The sequence below is a fragment of the Sarcophilus harrisii genome, chromosome 2 (assembly GCF_902635505.1).
Source record: "Sarcophilus harrisii chromosome 2, mSarHar1.11, whole genome shotgun sequence".
Classification (NCBI taxonomy): domain Eukaryota; kingdom Metazoa; phylum Chordata; class Mammalia; order Dasyuromorphia; family Dasyuridae; genus Sarcophilus; species Sarcophilus harrisii.
The window spans coordinates 345,471,643-345,497,944 of record NC_045427.1 but is presented as its reverse complement, the minus strand read 5'-3'; positions in this window follow the sequence as shown (position 1 = coordinate 345,497,944).

Sequence of the window (26,302 nt, the reverse complement as noted above, 5' to 3'; positions counted from 1 at the left end):
CAAACCTCATAGAACATTAGGAAACTGAAGCCCAGAGGGATTCAGGAATTTGCCTAAGGTTCCAGAGGTAAAAAATTGAAGAGTTGGGGTTCAAACCCCAGCCCTTTTATTCCAAATCCATTGTTTGGTCCACTATCCCTGCTTTGTATTTGGCCAATTCCCTGGTTTGAACTAGAATGAGATATCCTCTCCTTAAGAAAAAAAAAAAAAAAGACTGAGTATTCTTTGATATTTGTATATATACTAAACTTGGACAAATGTCTGAGACTGTGTGCGTTCTCTCCAAAGATTTATGATGAATGTGGTTTCCAAAATAAATCCTTGCTGCTTCTAATCTGTTGCTTGTTATAACTGAAAAAGAAATGGAGGTTATCAAGAGAAACCAGATAATTAAATTTCTAACACAGTTAACTTTATTTTACATATGATCTTAAGACAATAAGCTTTGAGTGAAGCCAAAATAATCATACTTACACAGAAGAAAATGTTCTCTTCAGCAACTTTTTCCAGCTATCCTAACCCCATGAAGACACCTCACTTTTCAAAACTGTGTTTAGGATAGTTGATCAAACTTGTTTTGTGGTGTTTATCATTTTAAAAAATCATTGTATGGCTTTTTTTGAGCCCTCATTAGTTCAAATAAGTCTTCCCATGCTTTGTCTTCATCATCTTTGCGGTTTCTTCACAGAAAGAGTTTTAGTTGCATCCCAGAAATTTTAATATGTAAAATAATTATAACTAATATATATATATATATATATATATATATATCTGCCAGAAACTTTATACATATTGTCTCACGTGATACTCACAAAAATTCTACAAGGTAGGCGCTATTATTACCTCATTTTCCAGTTGAGAAAATTGAGACAGAAGTTAAGTGCCTTGCTTAGTCACCCAGCTTTGAAGCAATTTGAATTCAGGTTTTCTTGCCTCTAGGTCCAGTTTCTATCCACGGTGCTATCTAGATGCTTTATATTTTTTTTAGTCATGTTTGATCATTTTCTTTTTTTTAAATAGTATTTTCTTTTTTTCTAATTTACATTTAAAGACAATTTTTAACATTCATTTTCAAATAGAATTTTGAATTCCCAATTTTTTCCTCCCTTCCTTTGGCACCCTTCTCCCTAAGACAATAAGCAATTTCGCATAGCTTATATATGTGCAGTCATCATCATTTTCTTTCACAAAATTATTGCTTCTATGATTTTCTCTTAAACCCTCTCATTATTTAGGATTTTATTTTATGGCTCCAGTGGGTTCTATTTTTTGTTTGTTTGTGTTGTCTGAACTAATTTCTAATTTTCATTGAGTTATGGTCTATAAAAGATGTATTTAGTGTTTCTGCCTTTTTATATTTATTTGCAATATTCCCTAATGAATGATTAATTTTTGTAAAAGTCACATGTGGTACTGAGATATATAAATAAGTTTCATCTAGATGAATCCATTAATTATTTAGTCCTATTTTTTCCAGAAATTTGTTCAATTCTATATTTTCTCTTTAGATTATTTTTCTGTTGAGTTTGTTCAAAAACTGGAAAAGAAACATTAACATCTTCAGCCACTAAAACTTTACTCTCTATATCTTCTTGTAATTCAATTATTTTTACACTGTAGATTTAGATGCTAAGGCATTTAGAGTATGCAAATTTAATACTGACATTTGTTTAATTTTGGTTTCTTTTAAAACAATAGTTTCCCTGTTTATCTCTATGTTGTGGATTTTTGTTATGTTTTGTGTGATAACAAGTCTGTAGCTTTTGCTTTTTGAGGGGATTCACTGGATGCATATTAGATTTTGTCCCAGCTGTTGATTTTTTTATTTTACATGTGTCTTGGTTTACATATATTTTTGTAAGCAATAGATTGTGAGTTTTGATTTCTCATTCAATCTGTCATTCTTTTTGTTTTATTGAATTGTTTACTCGATTCACATTTAAAGTTGTTAGGTTTATATTTTTCTTCATTCTCTAATTTGCTTTTTAGAAATTATAATTTCATACTCTCTTCCTCTTTGTTCTCTCCCCCTTGTGAAGGTAGTATTTTATCTCTCTATCTCTTTTTAAAATGTATTCTAATAGCTCTTTCCCTTGTAGTCAAGCCCTCCCCCCCCCCCCGTTTCCATTTTTTAACCTTTTTCTAGTTGTTATTCCTGTTTATTTCTTTTTTAAAACTATTTACCTAATTGCTCCTCTCTTTTTCCCCTGTAAGTTATGTAATCAGATAAAATCTCCTTTTCTTTTCTTCCTTTAAACTTTTTTTTATTTTTTAAAAAAATTCTCTGTAGTTTTCTAAAAAACAATTCTTTATCTCATTCTCTTCATTAATTCTCCTCCTTTTCTATCCTAAATAGTTTGGTTCCCTATGCTCATATATTCCTGTGATTCTAGTTGCACTATTTTGAGTTCTCTCTTCTAAAAGAAATTTCTGTTATTACTTTATAGATCTTGTTACCTCCACAACCACCTCTCCATTTTCTGTTATACTTTGCTCTTAGAAGAATCAAAGGAGATAGATGCCTTAGAAATTTTCCTGTGTTCTTAAATCATATGGTCCATTTTACCCCTTGCCTTTTTGATCATTTTCTTTTCCATTTATCATGAAATATCCTTTTTTGGATTCATACCTTCTCTGGATGTAGGTTGTCCCCAGGAGAAGTTATTTCACCTTCTGATGTAGGAGGCTGTATATTTTCTCAGAAGTACAAATCGGCATTGTAAAGTCCCCATTTCCTGTTATCTTTCCCACCATGGCAATGCTCTTCAGAGGTACTTTTGTTCATTTTTTAATTAAGATTTTTTTCCTTTCTTTCTTTCTCACTATTTTCTTTGATACCACTCTAGTTCTCTCATAGCCCCTCTTCTTCCTAAGAAAATGAAGGAATTGTTTTCTTTTCATTGTTTACTATTACCTGGATTAGGATCATCAAGCATTCTCCTCTCTCTTCTTCCTCCCCTCTCCTCTTTGATGCCCCCTCCTATTCTGAAGTTTAGTCCCTCAGAGAGTAAAAACAAAAACACTGATTCACCTGAACAATATGGGTTGTGATGTTTTGTCCATGGTATTTCAGATTTGGTCCTCCACTAACATTTTTCATTTAGATTGTATTTTATCTTTAGCTTCTTGTATGTTTTTAGAAATTTGTTGCTATTTTATTGCTTTTAGCCCCATAGGTATCTTTTTTTGGGGGGGGGTCCATTTTTTCTTTTTATTATCCTCTATCTATGGAATCTTTTTTTTTTTTTTTTTGTTACTTGTATTTTCCTTAGTAATTGCACTTAGTTAATTTTCGTGTGTTTTTATTGCAAGGGTGCTTGAAAATGGAATAATTTGCTCACATTTTTTTTTTTTGCCTTATTTTGAAAGATAATCTTTTTAAAAAGTGATGGTTAGGCTCAGATTTGAAAGATAGGACCGGTTTGGTTTGCATTTTGAGCTATTTTGCTCTTCAAAATATGTTATTCCATTCCCATCTTTAGTTTCTGATGGGTACATAATAGTCTTGTGTTATTTAAATTTCCATATTTTTATATTTGAAGGCCTTTCTTCTGCTCACTTGCAGAATTTGTTGTTTATTGTTGGAATTGTTAAATTTAACTATTAATGTGTCTTGGAATTTGTAACATAGAGTTGTTTTCCCCTCTGGAAGCATTCTCTGAATTTTTTAAGTTAGTACTTTGGTTTTTATATAATATTTTATTTTCCCCCAATTACATATGAAAAAAATTTAACATTATTAACTAAAATCTATTTCTCTCTCTCTTCCTTCCTCCCTGAGATCAATCTGATATAGATGATATGGAACTTGTTATAAGTTAGATGTGCAATTGTGTAAAGTGTTTCCAAATTAGTCGTTCCAGTGGAAGGAAAATAGCTCTAACAGAGGCAAGAAAGAAAGTGAAAAGTTGTATGCTTCATTCTCTTATTCAGATGCCAATGCCATCAATTCTTTCTCTAGAGACAGATAGATTTTTCATTATAAATCCATCGAGATTATCTTGAATCATTGTATTGCTGAGAATAGCTAAATCATTCACAATTATCATATAATATTGTTGTTATTGTGTACAATGTTTTCCTAATTCTGTTCACTTTACTCTGTGGTGATGCATGAAAGTTTTCCCGAGTTTTTCTGAAATCATCATGTTTTTCATTTCTTCTAGCACAACAATATTCTGTTTAAATCACATACCATAACTTGTTCAACCATTATTAAAATGATGACATCCCCTCAATTTCCAGTTCTCAACCCCCATGAAATGAGCTACTTCAAATATTTTTTATTGCTACAAATTGGTTCTTCTCTTCCTCCCTCCAGCTCTCTCTCTCTCTCTCTCTCTCTCTCTCTCTCTCTCTCTCTCTCTCTTTCCCTTCACCTCCCCCCTCTCTTCTGTGTTTCCTTTCTCCCTCTTTTTGGGAAACAGATAGTGATTTGTTTTATCTATTTAGGGAAAAATTTTTAAAGAAAACTTTTAATTATGTTTCTTACAGTTTAATTTTTGTTATGTTGTTATTTCTAGTTGCATTGTTGTATTTGCTGTGAATATTGTTTTCTTGGGCTTGCTTACTTCACTCTGCATCAATTCATACACATCTTTCCAAACTTCTCCATATATATTGCACATATTATTTCTTGCCATAAATAATATTCCATTAACATTAATGAACTACACTTAGCTTACCTATTCCCCAATTGATGGGCATCAATTTTGTTTCCAATTTTTAGCTATTACAAAAAGTGCCACTATAACTATTTTGGATTATATGGAGATTTTCTTCCTGATTTCACCTTCACAGAAAAAGATCCCAGGATAAATTTGTCATGTCTAAACTCATCAACATGCTTCCAATTCAAGTCTCCATTGGTACCATCTCCCTCAGTTTCCTTTTTTTCTGACTACAGGATTGGAAGATAGACTACCAAATTCCTAATATCTTCTTTTATGCAAGGCAATAATGAACTCTTAATTCAATTCACTTTGTATCTGCTGCTCTAAAACCAGCCTAGTTTCAGTTCCATGGAATATTTGTTCCCATGTCAGGTACCCTCTGGTATACTCCTGTTACTCCCTGCACTGTTTTTTTTTTAACCACCTTTTTTATGTGACCCCTCTCTCACTCTCTTTAGATTGTAAATTTTTATTAATTGTATTCCTAGCATTTAGCAACAGTGCCTGGAACATAGTAGGTGCTTAATAAATAATTATTGGATTGAATCAGTTCAAAAAGCATTGGCATTTTAATTACTTTATTTATATAATTCCAGATTGCTTTCCAAAATAATTGAACTATTTGCACAACCTCTCAACACTGACTATTGTCATTTTTGTTGATTTGCAGGGTATAAAATGAAACCTCAGTATTGTTTGGATTTGTGGGGGTTTTTTTTATTAGTGATTTGGACCTTTTTTAGTTGTGAATATTATGCTGGGTGTTTTTTATTTGAGAACTGTTTGTTCATATCCTTTGGCCATTTATCTATTTTAACATAATCTTTTTTTATTATTATAGCTTTTCATTTACAGAACATATGCATGGGTAATTTTTCAACATTGTCCATTGTGATCCAAGTGATTACTTCTGTTCCAACTTTTCCCTTCCTTCCCTCCACCCCCTCCCCTAGATGGCAGGCAGTCTCACACATGTTAAACATGTTAAAGTGTATCTTAAATACAATATATGTGTACACATTGTACAGTTCTCTTGTTGCACAAGAAAGATTGGATTCAGAAAGGTAAAAATAACCTGGGGAAAAAATAAAAATGCAAGTAGTCCACATTCATTTCCCAGTGTTCTTTCTCTGGGTATAGCTGGTTCTGTTCATAATTGATCAATTGGAACTGAATTGGATCTTCTCATTGACAAAGATATCCACTTCCATCAGAATTGATCATTATATATTATTGTTGTTGAAGTATATAATGATCTCCTGGTTCTGCTCTTTCACTCAGCATCAGTTCATGCAAGTCTCTCCAAGTCTCTCTGTATTCATCCTGCTGGTCATTTCTTACAGAACAATAATATTCCATAACATTCATATACCACAATTTATCCAGCCATTCCCCAATTGATGGGCATCCATTCAATTTCCAGTTTCCAGCCACTGCAAAAAGGGCTGCCACAAACATTTCCCTTCTTTAATATCTTTTTGGGATATAAGCCCAAGTAGTAACACTGCTGGATCAAAGGGTATGCACAGTTTGATAACTTTTTGAGTATAGTTCCAAATTGCTCTCCAGAATGGCTACATCCATTTATAGTTCCACCAACAATGTAGCAGAGCCCCAGTTTTCCCACATCCCCTCCAACATTCGTCATTATCTTTTCCTGTCATCTTAGCCAATCTGACAGGTGTGTAGTGACCATTTATCTATTGAGGAATGGCTATTAGTTATGCATATTGATGTTGTTGTTCAGTTGTGTTTGATTCTTTATAGCCTGCCTGTGCTTGTTATTGTTTTTTACTTCTCTTCTAGATTATCCTTTACTTCTGCATTTTTGCATTCCCAATCTATTCTTTTTGTTTGTTTGTTTCTACGGTGAAACTTGCCACTACAGATTCTAGAGAGGTTTGTTTTTGTGTGTTTTGTTTTTTATTCTATCATGATCATAGAAATTTCCCAATTGATGAATATCCACACAATTTCCATTTCTTGGCTACCACAAAAAGCTTTGTATTATTTTCCTTTGATTTGTAGAATTTACATATTTATTCATAGATTACTGAACTCATTTACTAGACCTGAAGAATATATTTCTCTCTGTTGTTTCTGTTTTCCTATTGATTATCAGATTGTGTTCAAGATCTTTGTGATTTTTCTTCCAGAAATCTCTGATAATCTCAGGATTTTCCCTCTCTTATTTTCCCCTGTCATTCACTTTTTATTCTCTCCTTTCTGCATGTAGTTTCTGTAGGGACTAGATCTCAGAGTATTACTGCCTCTTTCCATGGTCCACAATTCACAATTCACCAGCCTACATCTCTTCTTCAAAGTGATCTTTGAGTGGTTAGGATTAACATATTTGGATGCAGTGCCCTTGTGGAGTGTCTCCATGGTACTGGAAAGAAGAAGGAACAGGATAAGGGGAGTGAATTTTGTTGCAACCCTGTGTCATGCCCTGGAATCTGCTACTTCAGCCTTACTGCCAGTTACAAGGAACATGAGGGAAAGATTCTGAGTAAATCAATCAATCAGGGTCAGTTCATAAGTTGGCATTTTGGTGTGTTTTTTAAAACTTCTTTTTGGATTCTGGGTATCCTAGAATATGAAGATAGTTGAAATTGTTTTATCTTAAATACATAATTTTTGTTTGGAGAAGTTAATGAAGATGTAAGGACTGGAAAAATGTTTAGTCCTCCATTTTGTTACTCACATGATGACAGTTTTCTTATATTATTTCTTGCATTATAATTTCAAGTTTTTTTTGACTTATCAAGTACTTCTGGGAGATCTATGATCTGTAAGTTGCTATTCCATATCCTGACTTTGAGATCAGTATGTTTTGCTTCTGTTCTTTTAATAGCATTTCTTTTTGCTTCTTTTCTATTAAATTGACATTTATTTCTATATATTTGTATTCTCCATAAGGCATCGTCTTTCACCTTTTTAGACCATGGATTCAATGGTTTCCTATTTTGACAATTATTTTTGCTGTGCAGTATATAAATTTTGCTGTCATAGTTCTAATTCCTTTCTTGAGCATTTGTGAACATTGTGTTACTGTTCCATGTTGGGATCCTCTACCTCATCAAGTGTTGGTTCCTTTGTCTTGAAACATTTATTGAGAGATATTTTAATTCATTTAGATGAACCACTGACTACCTTCCCTTCTCTTTTAATATCTTTTTGGTTGATTGAGGTTTTTAATTGGATTTTCTTACTCTTGATCTTCATAATTTCTATAGAGACTCATCAAAGTCTGGACCTTAAAGTTGCCCCAGACTTCTCTTATGTTGGGGAATTTACTCTTCATTGGTTTCAATTTGTGACCCCAAATGACTTTTGGAAGTACAGGATTGGGTGCAACTAGATTCCAGTCCCCTTTGCTTTAGATTTATGCAGTCTAACACACACATTGGTTTTCTCACTCAGTTTTTTTTTCTATTCTTTATTTCTTTGACTAAGTGCTACAACAGCAGCATAGTGCCATCCCACAGAGAATACACTTTGACATTTCTATATTTCTCTCCACATCTCAAGGGAGGGAGGGGTGAGTAACATTGAGAACCTCCTGCTTGTGGTGAGGCCAGGACAGAATGTATTGGCAAAGACGGCAAAAGTAACAAGGGGTTTACTGAATGGTTCCTTGCCTGTGGGTCAGGTTATGTTGTTCTTCCAGAATGTGAGGACCAAGTGAACACATTAGCGTTTAGCGATTCTGTATTGTCAATTCATTAGATTGTTACTTCCATCAGCTTCTTAGCGTATTGGCCTTCAGAAACAGCTGTAATTACTTTACCTCTTGCAAATAATTTCTATTTTGATGAGTTTTGAGGGTTCAAGAGAGTTGAAGAAAATATCTAGTTCTCCTTTTTAGTCATGTGACCTGTACTCTCCAGCATAGTTTCTTACATGGCATATGCATTCAGTAAATGTTTGGTGAATTGAATGAATTAAAATTTGGCTAAATTTTCATTCAGGATACATCACCTTACAGTGAACTCTAAAATATTGCCCTAATTCAATATTATGTTGAATGTTATTCTAAGTAAGTGGTCCATCAACTGGGGTTTGGAAATGTTTTAGCTCTGTCATAATTGTTTTGCTGATAGAGGAACTGATAGGTATATTGTTTCAAGTAATTTTTTAAGGCAGCTTCCTTGAAGAGGAAGGAGGGAGTTAGAGATTGGCAACATTACCACATAATTGGGCATAGAGTGTAATCAAGATGGTGGCTGACAGGGTAATTGCTCCAGAACAGGCTGATCTATTGCAGAGCTCACTTTATAAATACCATGATTGTTAGAAGGGGCTGTAAGTACTCAGGACATTACTATTCCTCAGCCCTGCTGGACAAAGGGGAAAAATACAGGCACTCCATATAGGTCCATTAAAAAATGGTCAATTGTTCACTGACTCTGGTTAGGTGCATACTTGGAGTGTTTGAGTCAAGAATCTGTGGTCCAACCCAGGTACCCTCCATCCCATCTGGATTTTATTCAGGCCCTAACCCTCACTCCCCTTCTACTATAAAGGCCATTCAGTTCACTGGAAAAGGATACAATTTCCCTAGAGACATATATTCAAAAAAGGCGAAGGGATTTTCAACTTATTAGTCTGTGATTTTGGCTAAGTTCCTTCACTTTTTTGCACATTGTATAGACACATCCTCCTTCCCCCAAGTGATAAACTTGTGGAAGGGCATGGACAAAAGTCACTCAGAAATGGAAAAGTTGCAACTGATATTGCAAAAAATCTACATAGATTCGGTGGAATATGATTTCCATCTAGAGATATGCTGGTAAATATTTTATAACTAGTTCTCCAGGAAAACAACTATTTTTGTTTTATATATTTCATTGTTACAAACAAAATTTCAAACACAACATGTTTAATCTGCATAATTAACATTTTCTTCAGCAGTTTCTTAAGTCTAGAAAATAATTTAAACAAAGAAATCAAGTCCTAATTTATAGCAGTCAGTAATTTCTAAGGTGTAAAAGCTCACACGAAAAACTGAACAATTTGAATAGACTCCTCTATACTCTCAATCAGGGGGTTCTGTGCATATGAACCAATCTGATTTTTCTTTAGGATCCTCAGGGCATCTAGTGGCCAGTTATCTACCAGAGCTGCCTTCTGAACTAGGCTACTCTAATTTTTGACTTATTGCAGTCTAGAGGTATATTTTTTATGTGCTGATCAAATCTATTAGCTCCTTCTTCTGTCAGTTAGCTCTTCCTTTACCTCACAGCTCTTAGATGTGCTTCAGCAAGCTAACTCTAAGCATCTCATAATTTTAGAAAACATTTTATAAGACTAGTATAAGAGTGTATAAGCATATCAATATCCATTCCCATAGGTCTCTCAATATCATCAGTCACCCCTGAGCCTGGATCTTCAAATGAGGAGTGTAGTCACATATACTTTACTGCATATAAAATGGTGTTTGTTAATGGTTTCTAGGATCCCTTTCAGCTCTATCATTATAGATCTACACTATTCTGGCCCTTGATACAATAAATTTTAGTTTTTCTTCCAGCCAGGTATGAATTTATTATTTCAATAACAGGAGGAAAATGCTTCATGGAGGATTTTTTTAAAAGACAACTTGAGAGAAAAAATCCTAAGAAATAACAATATTAATAGCTAGCATTTATATGGTGCTTATAACTAGCCTCTATATGGTGCTTTGAGGTTTGCAAAGTATTTCAAATGCTATACCATTTACAATTATCCCCCTGGAAAGATTTATATGAACTAATGCTGAGTGAGCTGAGAATAATCAGGAGAACATTGACAGCAAGACTATGTGATGATCAACTATAGCTTAGTTGATAAGATAGACTTAGCTCTTCTCAGCAATATGGTGAGCCAAGACACTGCCAATAGACTTGGGATGGAAAATGCTATCCACATTCAAGGAGAGAACTATGAAGACTGACTATGGATCAAAGCATAGTACTCTTTTTGTTTGTTTTTTTCTTTTGGTCTGATTTTTCTTGCACAACATGAAAAATATGGAAATATGTTTGATAAAAGTATTATACATGTATAGTCTGTATCAGATTACTTGCTATGTTGGAGAAGGGAGAAATAAGAGAGGGAGGGAGAACAGATTTGGAACACGAAATCTTACAAAAATGAATATTGAAAACTATCTCTACATGCATTTGGAAAAATAAAATACTATTAAGGAAAAAATCCATTATCCTTAATTTATAGATAAAATAGGTAAAATAAAAATATAAAATATAGATAAAATTTTAAAAAGAGGCTAAGAGAGTGATTTGTTCATAATCATATAGGTAGTATTACAGATGAGATTTGAATAAAAGTCTTTGTACTTTTATTCAAATTATTACATAATTTATTAATAGTGCTGATTTGGGGAGAAATTTCTGCCTATATTTAATGGCCAAGGATTGCCATATCCACCCACTGACCAACAAAAGCTATCAACAGGGAAACCTCTCCTAAAAATTCAGCATAAAAATTCATCCTAAACAACTCTTATATCAGGAGTGAAACAAGGTTGCCCACTATCATTGTTACTATTCTATATTGTATTAGAAATGCTAACTTTGGCAATAAGAGCTAAAGAAAGAGATTAAAGGAATTAGAGTAGGCAATGAGGGAACCAAATTATACTCTTTGCTGATGATATGATGGTATACTTAGAGAACCCCAGAGATTCTACTAAAAAGTTATTAGAAATAATCCACACCTTTAGCAAAGTTGCAGGATACAAAATAAACCCACATAAGTCATCAAGCATCCTTATATATCACTGACAAAACCCAACAGTTAGAGTTACAAAGAGAAATTCCATTTAAAGTAACTACTGATAGTGTAAAATATTTAGGAATCCATCTGCCACGGGAAAATCAGAAACTTTATGAGCAAAACTACAAAACACTTTCCACACAAATTAAGTCTAATCTAACCAACTGGAAAAATATCAAATGCTCTTGGATTGGGTGAGCAAATATAATAAAGATGACAATACTACCTAAAACTAATCTATTTATTTAGCGCTATACCAATCAGACTCCCAAAAAACTACTTTAATGACCTAGAAAAAATAACAACAAAGTTCATATGAAAAAACAAAAGGTCAAGAATTTCAAGGGAATTAATGAAAAAAAATCAAATGAAGGTGGCCTAGCTGTACCAGATCTAAAATTATATTATAAAGCAGTGGTTACCAAAACCATTTGGTATTGGCTAAGAAATAGGCTAAGAAATGGAATAGGTTAGGTTCAAAGGACAAAACAGCCAATAACTTTAATAATCTAGTGTTTGACAAACCCAAAGACCCCAGTTTTTGGGATAAGAACTCACTATTTGACAAAAATTGCTGGGAAAATTGGAAATTAGTATGGCAGAAACTAGGCATTGACCCATACTTAGCACTGTACACCAAGATAAGGTCAAAATGGGTTCATGACCTAAGCATAAAAAATGAGATTACAAATAAATTGGAAGAGCATAGGATAGTTTACATCTCAGACCTGTGGAAGAGGAAGGAATTTATGGCCAAAGAAGAATAGAGATCATTATTGATTACAAAATTTTGATTATATCAAATTGAAAAGTTTTTGTACAAACAAACTAATGCAGACAATATTAGAAGGAAAGAAATAAACTGGGAAAACATTTTTATAGTCAAAGGTTCTGATAAAGGCCTCATTTCCAAAATATATAGAGAATTGACTCTAATTTATAAGAAATCAAGCCATTCTCCAGTTGATAAATGGTCAAAGGATATGAACAGACAATTCTCAGATGAAGAAATTGAAACTATTTCTAGCCATATGGAAAGATGCTCCAAGTCATTATTAATCAGAGAAATGCAAATTAAGGCAACTCTGAGGTACCACTACACACTTGTCAGATTGGCTAAAATGACAGGGAAAGACAATGCAGAATGTTGGAGGGGATGTGGGAAAACAGGGACACTAATATATTGTTGGTTGAATTGTGAATACATCCAGCCATTCTGGAGAGCAATTTGGAACTATGCTCAAAAAGTTATCAAACTGTGCATACCCTTTGATTCAGCAGTGCTGCTACTGGGCTTATATCCCAAAGAAAAACTAAAGAAGGGAAAGGGACCTGTATGTGCCAAAATGTTTGTGGCAGCCCTGTTTGTAGTAGCAAGAAACTGGAAAATGAATGGATGCTCATCAATTGGAGAATGGTTGGGAAAATTTTGGTATATGAATGTTATGGAATATTATTGTTCTGTAAGAAATGACCAGCAGGATGAATACAGAGAGGCTTGGAGAGACTTACATGAACTGATGCTGAATGAAATGAGCAGAACCAGGAGATCATTATATACCTCAACAACAATACTGAATGAGGATGTATTCTGAAGGAAGGGGATTTCATCGACAAAAAGATCTAACTCAGTTTCAATTGATCAATGATGGACAGAAGCAGCTACACCCAAAGAAAGAACACTGGGAAATGAATGTAAAATGTTTGCATTTTTATTTTTCTTCCCAGGTTATTTTTACCTTCTGAATCCAATTCTTCCTGTGCAACAAGAGACCTGTTCGGTTCTGCACACATATATTGTATCTAGGATATACTGTGACACATGTATAGGCCTGCTTGCCATCTGGGGGAGGGGGTGGAGGGAGGGAGGGGAAAAGTCGGAATAGAAGTGAGTGCAAGGGATAATGTTGTAAAAAATTACCCAGGCATGGGTTCTGTCAATAAAAAATTATAATTATGAAAAAATAAAAACAAAAAAAAAACTTATCATAAAGTTCATATCCTGTGAAATGGTCTCATAATAAGGAGTGAGCACATTTCTCCTCAGATGGTGAATACCTTTGATTGACCAAAACTCTGTTATGTCCTTGTATGAAGGACACAAGGAAGGAGTTTGATCCAGTGTTAACTTTTTTTTTTTTGCCTTCATGACAGGTGCTTCAGGAGTTAGTTGCTTTGCACTCACCACTAAGAATGTAATTAGGACTCATGTTCCTGTCTATGGGTCTGGAAAATACAAAGTCCCTAGAGATGTAAAATGCTTCCAAACCCTTTGTGAGGTTGCTTAAGGGAAAGGAGGTTGCCACAACTCAATGAGAGTAGAAAGCAGATGTTTCCAATCAAGTGTAGTTTCCAAGATCATAGATGAAGAACTGGAAGGGACCTCAGGGCCAGCTAGTCCCTTCATTTTACAGATAAAGAAATAGAAGCTAAGACAACTTAAGCAACCTGCTCAAGATGATGTATAATAGGAACAGGATTTGGATCTAATTCTATAAATGCTAAATGCATGTGCTTTCTTTCATACCAGAACCCTCCCCTTATTAGACACTCTGGATAGTGCTGTAATACTTTCTTTCCCTTCTAGTCTAGCTTTCAACTTCCAGTCTTGAAGCAGTGGTGAGAGCTCACTGATTTAAAAGCAAGATTCAAAGCAGGTGGAAGAACTATTAAAAATGAAGGTTAAAGCAGTCATTGAGGCCAGGAGGAGAATAGTTGAGAATTCCTAGTAAAACTTTACAATTTCCTTATTCCCCTCTCTTCTCCATCTCTCCATGAAGCCCATATATCTGTGGGGGAATTGTGGGTGATTGTTAAGGGGAAGCCTATTAGACTTCCCCAATGGGAAGAATGTTTCTGCCTGCAGAAGGACCTTTCCATCCTCATTAGAGCTGGCCCTGGTTACTACTCTCCCCTGCCCCAGTCTACTAATTGGAGCACAGGGGGAATCCAAAGGAATGTTTAGCCACCCAGGAAAAGACTCAAGAGCTACCCTGACTATCCCATCAGATGCCAAGAGTCTTCAGTAGTGGTTTGGTTTGAGAAAAGAGAAACCAATTGGTTAAAAGACGGGCTAACTTTGGCTACCTCCAGTAGTTTAGTAGTTATTGGCTTTAAACTTGCCGGGCCATATATGACTGTAGATCCCCAGTTGTTGGGCCTTTCATGTGTATTGACTCAGCAGTGTGCAAACATGTTAAAAGTTCACTCTCTCTTTTATAGGAGTCTATAAAAAAGCTCTTAAACTGGAGTCATAGAGTTTCAATGAGACAAATGAATAATCTGCCTTTTGGAGCTGCCCTTTCTAAAGACTTAACCTAGTAGGTGTGAGCAGTTTTAAGATGTTGCTTCAGCTTGAAGACTTGGTTTGGCTGTGAGGCCTTTGGCAATGGGCTCTGGCCACCAGGAGGCAGGATGGGAGGTCCAAAAGGCAGAAGGAGCAGCCTCTGAGGAATGGGCTCACAGGGACAGCCCCAGTTGCCTGAAGCATGGTCAGACTAGGTACATAGACACCTTCAGGCTATGATGGGAGGATGCTGGGAAGGCTTGTTCCTCCGAATTGCTGCTTCACTTATACATACTGACATAGATAAAGGACAGGTCTTTGCACTAGAAAGACTGAAATTCAAATCTGACTCCTGACACATAAGTAATTTTATTATATGTAAATTTCAGGCAAATCACTGAACCTTTTTGTGTTCTGGATAACTTTCTAAGATAAATAAGGTGTCAGCCTGCATTGGGAAAAGGAGTTTCTTCCTAAGGCTATACCAAGGAAATCATGAGTCCAGTTCCTATCTCTATCTTAAGAGTTTAATAAATGTATTGCTGTACTCTGATGGACGTGGCTGTTTTCAACAATGAGGTGATGCAGGCCAGTTCCAATGAACTTTGATGGAGAGAGTCATCTGCATCCAGAGAGAGGACTGTGGGGGCTGTGTGGATCACAACATAGTATTTTCACCTTTTTTGTTGTTTGTTTGCTTGGGTTTTTTCTTTCTTATTTTTTTTCCTTTTTTGTGATCCAGCACCCTGGATGCCTTAGAATCAGCCAGAGTCAGGATAAGCAAAAGTCCTTAGTCTTTATTCTTGATCTCTGGAGGCAGAATTGAATTGGATGGAAGCAGAATCTCTGCAACCTTCCTTCTTTGTATGTCCCACCTAGAAGTGACCCTGGCTAGTCTTACTCCACCCCCTACTCCCTCCTACAATTCTCTGCATACACCAATTATCGAGCCAGAACAGGATAATGGGAAGGGCCATTTTCCAAGCATATGCTTATAGAGTATTGTCCAATTGGTAATTAGCTTTAAGTGCTCGAACTGACCTCAGTACATCGACTCAAGAGTTTCAGCCCTTTATGCTTTTTGATCTTGTTTTTCTTGTGCAGCGTGATAAACATGGAATTATGTACAGAAGAATTGTATCTGTTTAATATATATTATATTACTTGCTGTCGAAGGGAAGCAGTGGGAGGCAAGGAGGGAGAAAAATTTGGAACACAAGGTTTTGCAAGGCTGAATGTTGAAAATTATCTTTGCATATATTTTGAAAATAAAAGGCTATTATTTAAAAAATATAAAGAAATGTGTTGTTTTTTAAAATTTGAATGTGTATTAGTGTATGAAAGTGAATTAGTGTATCTTGAAGTAGAAAATATAATAATATAAATTATATATAATATATATCATAATTTTAACAATAAAAATATAATAATAATAACAATAGTAGCATTTATATAGTTCTTTAAAGTTTGCAAAACCTAGAGATGTAATTTAATTTGAGCTTCATAAGCAAAGTAAGTTCTATGATTAGCCCCATTTTACAGATAAGGAAACTGAAGCTGAGACTTAACTGAAGTTAAGTGATTTACATAGGTCACATAGTGTCTAAGATAAAACTCAAACTAAGGTCTTACTATTTTTAAGTCCAATACTCTACTTGCTCTACCACTTGGACACCAAATGTAATCAAGAGGGGAAAAAGCAAGACAAACTCTTTGGACATAATATTATTTTCAGTGTCTGGGAAAAAGAAAATCAATTTTTGTAGAAAAGAAATCTAATCCAGCAACTATTAAATGACTCTTCTGTACTTTACAATGAAAAGAAATGTGAGTATTATACTAGAGGACTAGGTTTTGAATCCTGCCTGTATGATTTTGGACAAATCATTTCCCCTCTCTGTGCCTCAGTTACCTCCTCTGTAAAGTGAGGTGGAAGGAAAGTAGGGAATAAGCATTTATATATAACCTACTATGTGACAGGCATGGTGCTGTTTTATTTTGTTATTAAAAATATTATCTCATTTGATAATGGTGATTAGACTTAGATCTATAATCCTATTACCTCTAATCAGATTAGATGAGGAGATGCTTCTTTGACAGGGGAACCCTCGCTAGCTGATGTCTGAACACTTCTGTCTCATCTTTGTACTGAGTCCCAACAATCAAACAATAAATTTGTTTCTAGGAAATTGGCCTCTCAGTCTGCAAGTGTGAATTTCCATCTTGATTAGGGTCAAGGGAATAAATGAATGCCAATGTATTCCCTATTGAGAAGGAGCAAAGAAGAAATGGACGGGGTCAGGTGTACTCCACTAGAGGGAAGGGAAAAGTTGGAACAGAAGTGAGTGCAAGAGATAATGTAAAAAATTACCCAAGCATATGATCTGTCAATAAAAAGTTATAATTAAAAAAAATACAATCTCTGCTTTCATGTCACTTGATTTGACTGAAGAGAAAGTTAAGAAAGGGTATTGAGATGTAAGCACAGATAATTAAACAATATTACATGATAAACATGGGAAGATTTATATGTCTTAAGTAGTGTCATAAGACCCACTAAAGGCACATAAATAGTATAACAATGTAAGGGGAAAGAATATCCAAAAAACAGTTGAAACTTGAATTTTTCTAAGTTATAAAAACCAAACTGCCCCAAAGAAGAGATCTGACAAAAGAGTTCTACTTGACTCACACCCCATTTACAAGGAGAATGGATCATGGGTGTCCAACATTACATCTATAGATTTATTCAATGTGTTGAATGATTTTACTGCTTTTATTCTCTTCTCTCTTATTCTTTGTTATACAAGGGATGACTCTCTGAGATGGGGGAGGGATAAAGGATAAAATTGTAGTGATGTAAAAGCAAAATATATTAGCAAAATCTATTTTTGACACATAGGGGCAGCTAGATGGCACAGTGGATAGAGCACCAGCTCTGAAGTCAGGAGGACCTGAGTTCAAATCTGGATCCAGATGTTTAACACTTCTTAGCTGTGTGACCCTGGGCAAGTCATTTAACCCCAATTGCCTCAGGGAAAAAGACACAGTAATACATGTTGCAAAGATGCAAAGCACTTTGTTGAGTTTCAAGGGGATAAGTAGGGGAAGCTGCTATTATAGTGTGCCTATTTTGCTAAGTTTGCTGGTGAACTTGGGTCTATAGTTACAGGAAGCAATCGCGCCAGACAGCTCTGGGTTAGCACCATGTGTCTACCTTTCACACTAATATCATGTGAGCAACAAAAGCTAGCATAGGTTCTGAGAGAATGGCCTAAATTTGGTTTCTCAAGAACATGCTATTGCCATAGAGAACTAATTTGCTGACAAATTTGCTCACAAAAAGTTGAACACAATTAAACAACAACAAACCATTCCACTATCTTTCGATGAAGGTATGTGTGTGTGTTTGTGAATTTATAAATAAAGAACAGAGCTACACCCAGGTTAAGTACTCAGTAAATGTCACTGGAGAGAATAGAATTGAATCTCATTTTATCCTCTGCTTTCAGCACCAACATAGGGCTCTTGAGTATGAGACTTCATGATGGAATATGACCTTATTTTATCTATTTAAAAAACCTTCCATAGATTCCTATTGTTCATTGAATAAAATGTGTCTGACTCATTGCAACCCCATTTGGAGTTTTCATGGCAAAGATACTGGAGCGATTTGCCAATTTTTTTCTTCTCCAGCTCATTTTAAAGATGATGAAATGAAAGCAAACAATGTTAAGTTACTTAACCCAGGATCCCACAGCTAGTGTCTGATCCTGGATTTGAATTCAGATCTTCTGGAAGCCAGGCCTAATACTCCAGCTGCTGCATTAACTTAGCTTACCCCCAGCATTTAGGACCCTCCTTGTGGTTGCTGTGGTTGTTGTTTGTCCTTCATCTTGAAGAAGATCATGGACATCAGGGAGGGTGATGCTCTTGATGTGTTTGAGGTACAGCACCAGATGATGAGATTGAGGGGAGAAATTGACACCAAACATTGGGGTTTGGTCAGGTTAAAAATTCACAATGGTCTTTCTCTTTGGCAAAAGGTAGATTTATTTGGAAAAGGTGACAGACAAAATGAAAAGGTAAAAATAGACACCAGTAGTGCTAAATATGAAATAGAATTTGGAGAGCATAGAGTTTGATACCATCAGGATTGGGAGAGGTGTGAGAAGAAAGCCATCAGGAGGGCTAGACAAGGCGAGCTAACTCAAAAGGAGTTCAGCAAAGATGACATGGGTCAAGGACAGATTTATAAGATAAATTTAACCTTGGGGATTTGACATAACTTGGCTTTCTGATTGGATACAGTAAGGTAGGATTACATAAGACTTCCATGGGTTGAAACTGTAAGGCTGATCTGATCCCCCATCAAGGTCCTTCCCTGTTTGCCTCAGGGAGTATTCTTATCAGTACTTTAGACTCTCTCTGCCCTCACCAAGTAACCCAGAACTTCATCATTGTTACATGCAAGCTAATAGGATTTAAGTGGGGAGGAAGATGCTGTGCAAGGTCATCTGCCTCACTTTCTCCTCCAGAGTCATATGAGTCCAATGGCCAGATATTGATCAGAATGACTGCAGATGGCCCTGGATGCAGTGGAAGACCCTAAACTTTTTAAGCTAAGGTCTTTAACAGGTCTCAGTTTGACTGAGGTGATTCCTATTCAGTGATTAAGTTTAGTTTGAAAATAAAGCAAAAAAAATGGCCTCTTTCACCTAGTCCAAATAAAATAATAAGAAAAAAATAAACAAATCAATCTGGAAAGGAAAGATCCTCAGAGTTTCTGGTCAAAACAGAAATGATTTTTATTTATATTCACTCTGAGTCAATCAAGACTCAAACAATGATCAATTGGGGCATAGCCTGGGACTTATTGTTGGCCAATAAGTGAAATTAAAAGAGATTTGGATTTGAGGCAGAGCCCTTAAGAAAGAAATCTAGACAGTAAATACGTAAGTATCTTGGGAAGGTTACTACCTTGGAGCTTTACACAGTTTTGCCTGAACCTGTTTGTCCTGCATTCTCATCCTGCTTCTTTTGATTAGTGTTGTAATCTTCACAAACTGTATTACCCTCTAGTCCCATCCTCATCCTTCTTTCTGTTTTGATGTGAATCTTTGCTTACATCATATTCCATGCTTAGCACGGACTCTACTTCCATCTTTATTTGTTGAATACTTCATTTCCTTCCCTGCCTAACTGAGATGACAACTCCTCTAGTAATCCTTCCATTATCCTCTGACTAAAACTGATAGTTTTCTGCTTAATTTAGCACTTTTCCTGGACCTTTCCTTTGCACTTATCTCATTGTCCCAATTATCATGTTTGTATAAATGTCTTTCTCCCCATTAGACTGTAAGTTCCTTGAGAGCAGGACCTCTGACAAGTCTATCTTTATGGGGGAATGGATGAATATATTTTAGAAACGGAACCTAATAAAAAATCATTGTGCTATGACACAATTACTATGGGGAATTCAGAGAAACGTGGAATCTATGTAAATTGAGACATAATGGATTAAGTAGAATGAAGAAAATAATATGGCATAATTATAACAAAATAATGTATAATTATAATGATCAAGCTTGACTCTGAAAAAGAGATGAAAAAATGGAGCTCCTCTTTTTGTTGAGGATATTGGGGACTATGGATTTAGGATGCTGCATATGCTATCAGACAAGGTCCATATGTTGGTTTGCTTAACTGGATTTACTAGTTTTAAAAAATAATCATTGTTATTTGCTGGGTTGAAAAAGGGGAGGAGTATATTCAAAAATGAATATGTATAAATGGAAAAACCACCAATATATGGGGTATTTGTTTTTTTAATAATCTGAAAATATTTACACAATACCCATGATAAAAAGAATTTAATAGAGGAAACACTACTATTTAGTTATCCCTGCAGAGACTACTTTAGAGGCCTTTAGGTTATGCAGTATATAAGAGTGCCAGGCTGGGAGTCATCAGAAAGAACTGATCTTTCAGTTCAAATCTGGCCTCAGATACTTACTAGCTGTGTGATCCTGGGAAAGTCACATAACCCTATTTGCCTCAGTTTTCTCATTTTAAAAATGAGCTGGAGAAGGAAATGGTAAACTATTCTAATAGCTTTCCAATGAGGTCACATAGTGTTGGACTGAAAATGACTGAACAATAATAGCAGGGGTCATTTAATTCTCTGACATTCAGGTTACTTATCTATGGGGATGATATTTGTATTACATATTTTAAGTATTGCTGTAAGGAAAACGCTTTATAAAGTATAAAGCTGAATAAATGTTAATTGGGGTGTGAGATGGGGATAAGGTTTGAATTTGGACCTGTGATTTCATGAGTGGGAGGAATTCCTTCGTATGAAAACTCTGATCACCAATCTTAGGTAGGTTTATAACCTACATGGTTTTAAAAGAAAATTGCCTAAGGTAATGAAATATTAATATTGCTCATGATCAGTGACATAACTAGTTGTCATAAATTTCTGGTTAGCTTGAAGAAAGCTTATATCTACTCCTTATTTTGGAAAACCATTAGGAAGCTCAAAGAAATTGTAGGTTGAAAAAAAAATCAAGTTTTCAGTCAATTGAATAAAGTTATAAACAAATATCTGTTATAAAGAAATAAATTACATTTAAGTAACATTTACAAAGATATTGTTTATTATTCTGATTAGGCTATTGATACAAAGAATTTTGTGTGATTAATCATGTTTGAGCTTATAAGTGAAAGCATCGCATAAAAATAGTCATTTGATGGTAACTTCAAAAAAAATCTGTCTTTGCATCCCTAGTGCCTAGCATAAGGTCTTGCATAGGCAAGACTTTAATAAGGCATCTTTTATAAATGTTGAAACTGGCTAAATTATTTATGCTCAAGATTGGCCTTGCCTATAGAGAAGAAAGGATTATTTGAGGAAGTTGGATATCAATTTTGCCTAAAAGTATTTTTACTATTTATTTTGGTGGCCTCCAGAACTGTTATCTTTAGTAGAGATTTATTTCTAGGTATCAGATGGAAAAACTGAAATAAAGAGTAGATATTCCATGGAATGATGTTTCATCGTACTCACTGTAAGGAAGAACTTTCTGAAAATTGGTACTTTTCAATAAAAGAAAAGGCCAGATCATGAGCTTCCTAGTGTTGGAAACATTTAAACAGAATCTGGATAATTCTATGTCAAGAACAGGTAGACAGGATTCCCATCTGACATGGGAGATCAGACTATTTGACAATAAGATTCTTATAATCATAAAATCCTTTGTCAGTTCTAAGACAAAGGATTTTATGATTATAAGAATCTTATTTAGAAGTACAACTGCAGGTAAGGATACACAATCAATATCAATTATTTTTGTCTCAGTAAAATAACTCAGATTGCTCTGGCCTTCTGAGTTTAGGATAGGGAAAGGCAGCAAGGATGGGCCTAGAAGTTTAGGGTCTGATATGAAGACCTCCCAGATGAGCTAATTCTCTCTACCAATGCAAATTGGCACCTTCTCTGTTACTGGTAATCTAAGAGTCCTAAAATACTGAAAAGCTGTGACACTTTCCCACAACTAGGATATTTCAGGGGCAGTTCTGGAACTGCTCATATCTTTTTGAAACATAAATCCATCTACACTATCACATTGTCTCTGGGTAGAAAGTGTGAAGTTGGTGGAAAGCAGGTCAGGGCCCAAGATCAGCTTTTCCATTTCATGTCTTTAAGTAGGACTGGCCATATCAGTGTGGCTGACAAAACTTCCTTTCTTGGGACAGTTTGGGGTTAGAGTGCAAATCCATCAACTCCCTCCAATTCAGAACTCATTGCATTTAGTCTGGTACAGAGAAATTGGCCATCCTGGCTTCTCTGTTGAGCTGCCCAGAGGAAGTGTATGTCTGGGGTAGCCTGTTTTCCAGAATTTCCAGCTAAGCTGCTGCTGCTGCTTTTGCTATTGCTGCTGCTGCTGCTGCTGGTGGTGGTGGTGGTGGTGTGTGTGTGTGTGTGTGTGTGTGTGTGTGTGTATGTGTCTACGTGTAAAATGTAGGAGGTGGGGGCAAGCTTCACCGTGTGGGGTGTGAAGTGTGTGGGGATTTGGATGAGGAAGCAACGGGGGTGAAATGCATCTCAGACATGGGGCATTCGTTTCTTCCAGTTGTTTGGATTTGTCCATAATTAAATCCTGGTGGAGCTGTCAGTGGCTGTTGACAAATATATTACAAGCACATTGAGTTAAGTGAAAGTTACTTAAAATTAATCCCGCCCTTGCACAATATTCCTATTTTCCCTCAGAAGAATGCATTGTGCAGCCCAAGTACAATTTCTGTCGAGGTTCTGAGAGACAGAACCACCTAAAGGTGGAAATTTGCAAATCAGGCTCCTGTAGAACCTAATGAGAAGCTGCAAAGGTTTCAATTATCCTCCCTAGCCTCTCTCTTTGCAGCCTGACTGACAGCTAATTATGCTGGTGCCATTTTTTGGCAGTGGAATTTAATCTCCCAGATGGTAAAGCAAATCAATTTGCCCATCCATTGCAGCTGAGCCTACTTGAGCTCAGTTTTAATTTATTCTCCTAAGCCTAAGAAGACCACTCATTTCGAGTATAAAAATATCAAATTTCTCCCACTTAGCCTGGGCAATGGAAACATGGAGCTAGGATGCTGGGGGTGGGATATGGGCAGTAAAGGCCAAAGGCGGTTTTGTAGGTTAGCCATAAGGAGTACTAGTGGTGATGTCCTCTTTGAGTTCTTGGGAAAGGCTCCAGGGAAGGTCAATGTCACTGAGGCTGCTGGGATAATGGTTACACATGAGTCAGAGAGGCATTAAGTTGGATTTTAAGGAAGGGCAAAGTAAATCTCTAAAGGACATAAGACAGAAAGGAATTGGTGGCAATTTCTAAGTCTTTGAGTTAGTGGCTGCCTTCTACCTCCCAGCAGGTATGTAAATTCAATACTCTCCCTACCTGCATTTTTTGGGCCCAACAATTATGCTACTGCTGCTACATCTTTGGGCATTAAAATTTTTGTCATTGGAATGTTATGGAAAAATAAGGTATTTTTACTGAGACTTGACCCTCAATTCTGTTTGTCGTCCTATTAAGTCTGAAGGCCACTGGCTGCAAATCATATGTGGCATTTTTTCCATGAAAGGCTGCCTTGCCACTGCTGATTCAGTCTTCCTTCTTCTTTTGGTATAAGTCAAGTCAAGTCATCAAGCATTTATTAAATGTGTATTACATGCAAGGTACTATGCCAAGCTCTAGGGATATAAAGAAAGGTGAAAATAGTCCCTGGTGTAACAAGGAGATTCTGTAATGCTGTTGACATAAGAATATTAATCTGAAAGTTCTATCTAATCCTTAGTTAGCCAGGTTAGTTCATTTCCAAATGAACTAAAGCAATATTCAGAGAATTTTTGCTGTGATTCCACAAATTCATAAAACCTCACATTTCCTCACACAAAGGAACTTCCAGGGCCTTTGAGTCTAATCTGTATCTGTTCAAGAATTGTCTCTTTGACATTTCAAATAAATGGTCTGCCATCTTTCACATGAAGACATTCCAATAAGGGTTCATAACTTCCTCAATCAATTGCTTCTACTTAGGGACAGTTCTAATAAGAAATTTTCTTTTTTTCTTCTTCTTCTTTATTTCTATGCAATTTCCAACTAGTATGCCTAGTTCTAAACTCTGAGGCCAAACAGAATAAAGCTAATTTCATTGCCACATGAAAGTATTTCAAAAACTCAAAAGACAACTATGACATCCTACTCAAGTTTTTTCATTCCCCAACCTGATATCCTCAAGTTCCTTAAACTAATCCTCTCTGGAATTTCCAGTCTCCTCAATCATCTTGGTTATCCTTCTTAATAAGCTAGAAAATGACCAAGTCATCAATATTTTTCTAAAAATGTGGTACTCAGAATTAAATAGAATTCTCCAAATGTGGTCTTATTGGGGAAATCTAGTCTTAATGAGTTATCTGGAGTACTGAAGCTGAAATATCTGCCCAGAGTCAGTATATGCAAGAGGTGAAACTTGAACTCAGGTCTTCATGATGTCAAGGCCAGTTTAACTACTATACCATTATGCATGTTATATAATTAGAAATGGAGATATCTTAGGTATCAATATTGCTACATAGATACGCATATTCATGCCCATATATATATATATATATATATATATATATATATCATCTCCATCATCCTTGTCATCTTTTCAGTATAGATAAAAATATCTTTTGGGAAGAAAAGAGAGAAGAAAAGGAAGAAAAGAAAAGAAGAAAGGAGGAAAGAAAGATGGAGGAAAAGAAAAAAGGAAGGAAAAACAAAGAAAGAAAGGGAAGGAAACAAAGAAGTGATAAAAAGAAAGAAAAAAGAAAAAAGGAAGAAATGGAATAATGAACAAAAAAGAAAAAGGAAAAAGGAAAAAGAAATGAGGAAAGAAAAAGAGAAAATAGTTACTAGAGTTATCCTGAAGGTGTTTCCAGTGAGTCCATAGAAGTCTATATGCCAGTACTTTATTCAATTTTTAAAAACCCAACAAACCAGTCATTTGATCTACCTGTATAATAAATCCCCTGAACATTAAACAGTATTGTTGTTGTTGTTTGTTCTTCATTCTCAAAGAGAACCATTACAGCAGGGAAGAGATACCATGATATGCAAGTGAATTGGACTGAAGTGAAAGAGGGCTATGCAAGATCACTTGCCTTACTTTCTCCTCCAGAGACATCTAGGTCCAGTGGCCAGATAAGATCAGAGCGACTGGAGATGACCCTGGAAACAATGGGAGACCTTGGTCTTTTAAAACTAAGGTCTTCAACATGTCTGTTTGACTGAGGCCATACCCATTCAGTGATTAAAGCTCGGTAGCAATTGAGGCAAAAAATTCTCCTCCTTTACCTATTCCCAAAAAAAACTAACCATTTTTTTATCTTAACTCCATAAAGTATAAAGATGAAAAACAATAATAATGACAATTCTATTTCTTTAAGGTCTGCAAAGTGCTTTATATACATGACCTATCTGGGATAATCATAATCCTGTTTCAGGTTGGAATTTGGGAGTTCCAAAAGAAAAAGGACCTTCAATATGTTTCCATGGTTTGGTGAGAAGGTGTCCCTAATAATCTTCTCAACAGAACCCTACAGGTTGGGGACAGAGAAAAGATCATATATTTACACATGTTTGCTAAGCAGCAGAGAAAAGGATTAATGAGAACTTTTATTGTGGAAGACTTGTCAGTATGTTCTTATGAAACAATTTTGATGTCAAAGACAATGGGTACAAGATATAAAGAGAAAAAAGCCCCAAGAAAATGCCCTCAAACAATCCCATTTAGAGCTAGCTTTCTCTTTTTTTGTTCTCCATTTCTTTTCCATTGCTCATTTCTTTTCCTTCCTTTTCTACTTTTCTTTCACTCTTCCTTTTTTCCTCTTTTTCTCCCTTTCTCCCTGTTTCCTTTCCTTGCTGTTTCTTCCTTTATTTTTACTTCTTTTTTCCCTACATGGCATTCTTATCTTTTCTGAGAAAACTAAAGAGACAGTGCCCAGAAAAAAAAGATAGTCCACATCCAAAAT